The sequence below is a fragment of the Schistocerca piceifrons genome, chromosome 1 (assembly GCF_021461385.2).
Source record: "Schistocerca piceifrons isolate TAMUIC-IGC-003096 chromosome 1, iqSchPice1.1, whole genome shotgun sequence".
Classification (NCBI taxonomy): Eukaryota; Metazoa; Arthropoda; class Insecta; order Orthoptera; family Acrididae; genus Schistocerca; species Schistocerca piceifrons.
Window position 1 is genome coordinate 322,806,963 of NC_060138.1, and position 9,344 is coordinate 322,816,306.

At 44.0% G+C, this 9,344-nt stretch overlaps 1 non-coding gene across 1 annotated transcript; it reads left to right on the plus strand.

Annotated features, from left to right (window-relative positions):
- Positions 1-585: 585 nt before the first annotated feature.
- Positions 586-660, plus strand: Trnas-cga. The gene has a single exon. It is a non-coding gene; the product is annotated as a tRNA-Ser (tRNA).
- Positions 661-9,344: the final 8,684 nt, after the last annotated feature.

Below are 9,344 nucleotides of genomic sequence, written 5' to 3' on the forward strand. Positions count from 1 at the left end.
GGTTCCTAGTTACATAAAGAGCCAGCACGAGGAGTGAGTATATGGGTGCCGTTGGGTACAAACGTAATCACTTATGATTTGCATAGGCCGTAATTTGACGTTGCTTCGCTTCTGACCTCTTAAGGCCAGTGGCTGCGCTCTGTCTTTGAGACTTCCTTGACAACATCATTCAAAAAATAACGTACGACTGTATGTTGCCCGTGGTGTGCTGATCAACCTCCGTACAGAGGGTGTTAGCGTTGCCCTGGCCATCACGTTCTCCAGATCTCACCTATCGTGCACTAAGATTCACATCCTGCTCACCTTCCGCATCGCCTCCCCCCTTCTCATCCTCCCCAACAGATCACCTACAACTTCAATCACGTATTGTTTTGCTATATTATATGCACACAGCAAACGATATTTCTCTGTTTCCTATCTTTGCAGGTACCTCGTCTCCTACCTTCCAAACTTTACAGAAGCTGTCCTGGGAACCTTGCAGAACTAGCACTCCTGCAAAGTTCGCAGGAGAGCTTCTGTAAAGTTTGGAAGGTAGGAGACGAGGTAGTGGCGGAATTAAAGATGTGAGGACCGGGCGTGAGTCGTGCTTGGATAGCTCAGTTGGTAGAGCACTTGCCCGCGAAAGGCAAAGGTCCCGAGTTCGAGTCTCGGTCCGACACACAGTTTTAATCTGCCAGGAAGTTTAGAGCTGCATATCGTCTAGTCGTATGTTTACATTAACTCATAACCAACAGGAAATCTAATAGTGAAGTGCAAATCTGGAAACAAGGACTGGCATATCGCTGTTACAGGTAACGTATTAAAATTACGGTTACCATAATGCATCAGGAATCAAATAATTACGGTCCACCGCCGCCTGTAGTGAACCTGGACCACAGACTGTAGTGCCAGACGCAGACCTGTGCAGAACGCAAATTATTTACAGCTCAGGAGCCTTCGCCGGGTCGTTAGCGACTGACTGCCCCTTCGACTCGCGAGTGATATACGCCTGGCCTTCGGACGCCAGTTTCCTGCGGCCGGACACGCCCGAGCGGCGGCGGCCCACACTCGCATCCTGTTTCACCGCCGTATTTTTTCGGATCCCGTTCGACAAGTTTCCTATCGTGAAGTCGTTAATTTTAAGGTTCCAGTAAAATTTATAGCCACAGAATGTTGCGAAACTGTAAATTTTGTCGCTGTCGTAAATTAAATTCAAAGGGTTCAGGACCATCAAAAATTAGCTGTACAAGACCCCTATTCGAGGTTCAGAATATCAAATCATCGACGCAGAAAAGTAACCGATTTCAAATCTGACCGTTGACAAGAATGGCTTGCAACAGGATTGTAACGAATTCATACGAACTTGAATAGTGACTGCAAATTTTTCAGTATTTATTGAGGCTGGCTGTAAGCTGTTTACATACATCTCTGCTCTTCCAGGGTTGAAGATAACCATCCCTATAATAACAGAGATTACATGATTCTTCTTTTAGCTGTTAGCATGGATGCGACCATATAGACCGCGAGATTTACGCACGCTCTCATTTGTTTAAGCGTACTATTCGCTTCGCTATTCCTCGAACCATTTATCTTCTTCTTCTGGTACGATTCTTATGCTCGCTATGCTCTGTAGTTGATGCATCACCGCTTAGGTTCAATAGGAACTCTATACAGGGTGTACCATAATTAATGGCGTAAACGCATACAGTTGAAAGTACATGATACAAGAAGCAAAAATGTCTCAGTAAACATAGGGTCGGAAATGCTTATCTTAAGAGTTACGAGCAATTTTTCATCTTCGATACTATGAAGCAAATCTCTTCTACCGCAAGCTCTTTGCTTTCCATATTTTGGGAAATGATAATATGGACCAAAACAAGAAAAAAAATGTAGGCAAACATGTGCTCTAAAATACATGCCTTAAGAGTTATGAACACTTGTTCATCTTCGGTACTTGGGAATACGACTCTTCTAATGAACAAGTGCTCATAACTTTAAAGATATGCATTTTAGAGCACAAGTTCACTGGACATTTTTTTCTTGTTTTAGACTATATTATCAATTCCCAAAATATGGAAAGCAAAGAGCCTGCAGTAGAAGGGAGATGCTTCACAGTATCGAAGATGAAAAATTGCTCTTAGCTCTTAAGGTAAGCATTTTCGACCCCGTGTTTACTGAGACTTTTTTTGCTTCTAGTATCGTGTACTTTCAACTGTATGCGTTTACGCCATTAATTATGATATACCCTGTATAATGAGAAATGTACTTCACACAATACTAACGTTCATTACATTAAATATTATTGTCATTTTATTATGGCTCCTCTGTGTAGCTGATGTACTATGCACATTGAAATGTTAATAGTAAACAATACCTCTAAGAATAGTAAGACTTAAGAGAATATCATAAATGTCAGTAAAACAATTACATAATTACGTTATCTTGGGAAATTAAGATTTTCCGTGTTACCGAATAATACACTGACCACTCAGAACATTATGACCATCTACCTAATATCCGTTATGTCCACCTTTCACACAGATGTGTTCCACCTGGTTCAGCTCTGTCAAGTTGGGGGGCTTGCACATCAATTGGAACTCGCCACTGTGTTTATCGAACCACTCCATCACACCCCTTGCCTTGTGACATGGTGCATTATCTTGTTAAAAAATGCCACTCTGCCCTCAGGAAACTTTATCGCCATGAAGGGGTGTACGTGGTCTGCAATCAGAGTACGATACACCTTGGCTGCCATGGCGCCTTGCAAGAGCTTCGCTCGACCCTTGAAAGCCCACGTGAATGTTCTCTAGTGCGCAACAGAGCCGCCGCCAGTTTGTCTCCGTCCCGCAAGACAGGTGTCACAGAGCTGTTCCGCTGAAAGCCGACGGATTCGCTCCCTCCTATCGGCATGGTGAAGAAGGCATGAGGATTCACCGGACCATGCAACGCTCTGCCACTGCGCCAACGTCTAGTCCGATGGTTACGTGCCCATTTCAGTCGTAGTTGCGGATGTAGCAGTGTTAACATTGGCGCCTGCATGGGCCGTCGGCTGCGGAGGTCCATCGTTAGGAGTGTTCGGTGCACTGTGTGTTCAGACACACTTGAACTCTGTCCAGCATTAAAGTCTGATGTTACTTCCGCCACATCTCGCCTCCTGTCCTCTTTCAGCAGTCTGCCCAGCCTACGACATCCGACAGGTGTAATGAGGGGTGGCTGCCGAACCCCAGGACGCCTGGACGTTGTTTCACCTGGGTTTCGCCACGTGTTGAAAACACTCGCCGCAGTACTCTTCGAACACCCGATAAGTCGTGTAGTTTCCGAAATTCTCCTGCCGAGCCTCCGTGACATCACAAGCTGCCTTCGGTCAAACTCAGATAGAAGGCGCGCCTTCCCTATTCTACGCGTGGACAGGACGCTCACTGATACTACGTGCATTCCTCGCCAGGTGACGCTCCTGTCGTCTGGATAATAGTTTATATCGCCTGAACGGGTATATTATGACAGCAGATCGGTGATCATAATGTACTGGCTGATCAACGTATTTTATTTATGACAAAACATAGATGTTGAACAAAGTAACATGAAATCCTAGCATAAGACCTCGCTCATGTAGCTATGATTTACATGTAATGCACGAGTATTTTCTTCTGGTTTCCCCACGGAGGTATATTAATGGGATATGACATTAAAGACTTACGCCAAACGTCGACCTGAAGCCGGTGCCTCCATGCTAGATGCCCCCAAAATCCGAGCAGACTGCTGTATAGGATCGGTCCTTGCTCTTATTCAGTTGTGTTCACGCAACAATGTATGAAGCAGAAAATGTTACAGTGCTTTCGAGATTAACGGAGCGTCATGATGGCATTTACAGACGTTTTTATGTTATTAAATGTTTATTTTATCCATTAATATATCGCGTTTCGTATCGTTAATGAGACTTTGTTTTTGTTATACACTGCGCATAACGAAGAAGAGTCGTACCGATATGAAAGGGCTGCTTTCGTAATCCAGCATTTTCTTTACTACCGAATGACGAAACCAATGTTCAATTTATGTAGTCTTACCGAAAATGCTGAGAAAATACTTTGAAATGTTTGATCGATTTCCAAACTTTCCTTCTCATTGCGTTCATCCAGGCAGCATTTCAAGTGGGATTTATAGTAAATCTAAAGTCAAACAACAGAAATAAAACCACTGTAGTAAAGACAAGCAGCGTAATCAAAATTGACGTAGTACACACATCATTAAAAGTTTTGCATTAACCCGGTTCCCAGAACTCCTGAAGATATGCTCTGACTGTGGATATTGTATCGCAGACACAGTCCCTTTGACTGTTCAGAGATGTCACTAAACCCACCCAAAGATGTAAACAATGACACCCGATCAGTTCTGACATTCCACCAGGAAGGAGGTACACGGCTCATGTTGTTTGTAGTTCAACCATGCCCAGACGATCAATACCGCGGTTCGATCGCGTTCGCATTGTTACTTTGTGCCAGGAAGGGCTCTCAGCAAGGGAAGTGTCCATGCGTCTCGGAGTGAACCAAAGCGATGTTGTTCGGACATGGAGGAGATACAGAGAGACAGGAACTGTCGATGACATGCCTCGCTCAGGCCGCCCAAGGACTACTACTGCAGTGGATCAGCGTTACCTACGGATTATGGCTCGGAGGAATCCTGACACCAACGCCACCATGTAGAATAATGCTTTTCGTGCAGACAGAGGTCGTCGAACTGTGCGCAATAGTCTGCATGATGCTCAACTTCACTAACGACGTCAATGGCAAGGTCCATCTTTGCAAGCACGACATCATACAGCGCGGTACAGATGGACCCAACAACATGCCGAATGGACCGCTCATGACTGGCATCACATTCTTTTCACCGATGAGTGTCGCATATGTCTTCAACCAGACAATCGTCGGAGACGTGATTGGAGGCAACCCAGTCACGGTGAACGCCTTAGACACACTGTCCAACGAGTGTAGCAAGGTGGAGGTTCCCTGGTTTTTTTGGGGTGGCATTATGTGAGATCGACGTACACCGTTGGTGGTCATGGAGGGCGCCGTAATGGCTGTACGATACGTGAATACCAACCTGCGACCGATAGTGCAACCATATCGGCAGCATATTGGCGAGGCATTCCTCTTCATTGATGACAATTCGCGCCCCCATCGTGCACACTTTGTGAATGCCTTCCATCAGGATAACGACATCGCTCGATTAGAGTGGCCAGCATGCTCTCCAGACATCAGTCCTATCGAAACTGCCTGGAATACATTGAAAATGGCCGTTTATGGACTACGTGACCCACCAACCACTCTGAGGGATCTACAGCAAATCGCCGTTGAGGAGTGGGATAATCTGGACCATCAGTGTCTTGATGAACTTGTGGACAGTATGCCATGACGAATACAGGCATGCACAATGTAAGAGGGCGTGCTACTGGGTATTAGAGGTACCGTTGTGTACAGCAACTGGACCACCACCTCTGAGGTTTTCACTGTATGGTGGTACAACATGCAATGTGTGGTGTTCATGTACAACAAAAAGGCGGAAATGATGTTTATGTTAATCTCTGTTCCTATTTTCTGTACAGGTTCCGGAACTTTCGGAACCGAGGTGATGTAAAACTTTTTTTGGTGTGTGTATATGCAGAATAAAATATCTTTTGAACTACTCCACAAAAGAATGATATGATTCATTTACGCTTTAGACTTCAATCACAGTGATTAGTACAACCGTAAATGACGCAAGCTGGTATTTGTAATCAAAAACATTCCACGACTTCACTCAATCGTAGCACCAAAAGCTAATATTAGGGGCCACTGACGTCGGCTACAAGTTTGTGACGTCATGACAACTCATTATTATACCTCCATGGTTTTCCATCGTACTATTAAATCTCTGAAAACACGCCAGGGCACGCTGTACGACCATGATCCAAGCACTTATTCTAGTATTGATCTACCCATTATGTTAACTTCTTAGGTATCCATCAGTCGCTTCTAAGTTCAAAGAGAGGTGTTTGTTGAAAACAGCCGTTAGATCTAATTGAGCTCAAGACTAAATTTCGTTAAATATGGACAATTCATATAGACTTTGGATATAAAAATAAGCATTGTAGACAATTATGAGTAATATGTAAGCCAAAGAAGAAGGCCCGAAAGGGACTGGAGAGTAATGAGCGTAAAATCGAAAATGAAAAGTAAAATAAATGAACTGTGCTTGAAATGTTGGTCATTATAACAGGATATCAAATTCACATTTTCCTTCAAACAGAATACATGAACAGTAGTCAGCCATATGCATGGCAAGTTCTGGAAGTGTCAGACCAAAGCCGGTTATACAGGGTGTATCGTAATTAGCAAAGAAAACTCACGCTGGCGAAACCTTATGATAACAGGCAAAACGTTACAGTAAACATCGGTCTTCAAATGAACTGTTTTGCGAGATAATTGTGAATGTGCCGTTTCCAGCCGCGACTGACTTCAGCAGTGCCGATGGCTCTTATCCAATTACGTATCGAATCGGACTGAGGTTGAATGACATACGTGAATTCATTCCAAGCGACTTGATGCCAGAGTTCGTCAATAGTAGTGGCTGGCGAGAGATGGAGTGGCAATCTGTCTACATGTACATCTACATGAATACTTTGCAATTCAAATTTAAGTGACTGGCAGAGGGTTCTTCGAACCACCTTCGGACTATTTCTCTACCGCTGCCTCTGTAACAGGGTGTGGGAAAAATTAACACTTAAATCTTTCTGTACGAGTTCTGATTTCTCTTATTTTTTATGATAATCATTACACTGTATGTAGGTTGTCACAGTAAAATATTTTCAAATTCAGAGGCGAAATATCGTGAAAAAATCTCACCGCAACCCAAGACGCCTTTATTTTAGAGATTGCCATCCCAACTCGTTTATCATTTCCATCACACTCTCTCACTATTTAGCAATAACACAAAACGAGCTGCCCTTCTTTGAACTTTTTAAATATGGTCCATCAGTACTACCTGGTAAGGATCCCGTACAGCACAGTAATGGAGGAATAAACGTACTGCAGGCAGTCTCTTTAGTCTGGACCCCGCTACTAGATGTTGGCAGTTGGTGAGCGCTCTGGAGCACGTGGTGGCCAGCGAGACAGTCGAACACCCTCTCTGTTCAAGTAGGATGGGACAGCACAAGAAGCAAACATCCTGATTTTGTTGAAATATAATGTCACGCAGACCTCAAAGACAGACCACAGTCATGGCCTTAAAGGGTTACAAATGTATCCCGTGTTGTACAGATTAGCGACTTAGCGAATCAGATGTGACGGACGTAGAGGAATTGTGAGCCAAGTTTAAACGGATTGTAAACCCTGCTCTGCAAATTATGTTCCTAGTAAGTGGATTAAGCACGGGAAAGACGAACCGTGGAAAATGCTGAGCAAGCAAAGTCTGTCGCACTCTCGGTCTGAAAGAGAATGCGTAAATGCGTAAATGTAGAGATTCGTGCGTCTGTAAAAAGATTTATGCTCGAAGCATAGAACAGCTGCCACCGTCATACCTTAGCAAAAGATATGGTTAAGAACCCGAGAAAATTCTCGACCTCTGCAAAAATTCTAAAAGGATCTAGGGCTTCTGTCCAGTCAATCGTTGATCAGTCTGGAGTGGTAGCAAAATATAGAAAAAGCTAAGACGAAGTTTTGAATTTCACATATAAGAAATGGTTCTTGGAGGAGAAACGTACAATCGTACCTTCTTTTGACCATTGCAAAATGGTTCAAATGGCTCTGAGCACTATGGGACTCAACTGCTGAGGTCATTAGTCCCCTAGAACTTAGAACTAGTTAAACCCAACTAACCTAAGGACATCACAAACATCCATGCCCGAGGCAGGATTCGAACCTGCCACCGTAACGGTCTTGCGGTTCCAGACTGCAGCGCCTTTAACCGCATGGCCACTTGGGCCGGCTTGACCATTGCAAGAACTCGTGTACGGAGGATATAGTATAGCAATAACTGAAGGAGTTGCAAGCAAAAAAAGTCGTCTTGTCGGGATGTAATCCAAATTCGCTTTCACAAAGAGTACTCTACAGGACGGGCCCCTCACTTAGCTTGCATTTATGGCGAATCTGTCGCCCTGTGCTAAGTCCCAAGGAACTGGAAAGAAATGGCAGCTGGCGTATGTATAGAAGCAATATTAGTAGGGTAAAAAACGGACCCGCAAAATTACTGTGCAATATCGTTAACATCAGTTTGCTGCAGAATCCTTGAAAGTACTGTGAGTTCAAATATGATAAATTTCCTTCAGACGGAAAAGCTTATCTCCACGAAATAACGGGATTCCAGAAAGTATCAAAAATGGCTCTGAGCACTATGGGACTTAACAGCTGAGGTCATCAGTCCCAGAAAGTATCGCTCGTGCGAAACTCAGCTTGCGCTTTTCTCACATTAAAAACTGCGAAATATGGATGAAAGGACACAGGCAGATTCCATACCTGTGATTTCCGAAAAGCGTTTACACGTTACCCCACTGCAGACTGTTAACAAAGGTAGGAACATATGGAATAGGCTCACAGATATGTGAGTGGCTCGAAGACTTCTTCAGTAGTAGAACTCAGTACGTTGTCCTCGAAGGCGAATGTTCATCAGAGACAAGGGTATCGTCAGGAGTGCACTAGAGAAGTGTAATAGGACGGCTATTATTTTCCATGTACATAAATGACCCAGCGGATAGGGTTTGCAGCAATCTGCAGTTGTTTGCTGATGATGCTGTGGTGTACCGTAAAGTGCCGTCTTTGAGACACTATAGGGAATACAAGATGACTTAGACACAATTTCTCGTTGTTGTGATGAACGGCAACTAGCTTTAGATATAAAAAACCGTAAGTTCATATGGATGAGTAAGAAAAATAGTCCCGTAATGCTCGAATAAACCATTGTTAGGGTGCTCCTGGACTCATTCACGTCGTTTTAATGTTGACGCGTAACGTTGCAAAGCAATTTCAAATGGAACGAGTATGTGAGGATTGTAGTAGGCAAGGCGAATCGGCGACTTCGGGTTATTGGGAGAATTTTTGGGAAGTCTGGTTCATCTGTTAAGACTACTGCATATAGAAAGCTAATGGCAACTATTTTTGAGTACTGGTCGAGTGTTTGGGATCCGTACCAGTTCGGATTAAAGGAAGACTTCGGAGCAATTCAGAGGTGGACTGATACATTTGTTACTGGTAGGTGCGATCAACGCGCAAGTGTCATGGAGATGCTTCGGCAACTCAAACAGGAATCTCTGGAGGGAAGGCGAAGTTCTCTTCGTTCCTCGAAGCAGATTGAAGAACGATTCTACTGCCGCCAATATACATTTCGCGTAAAGATCA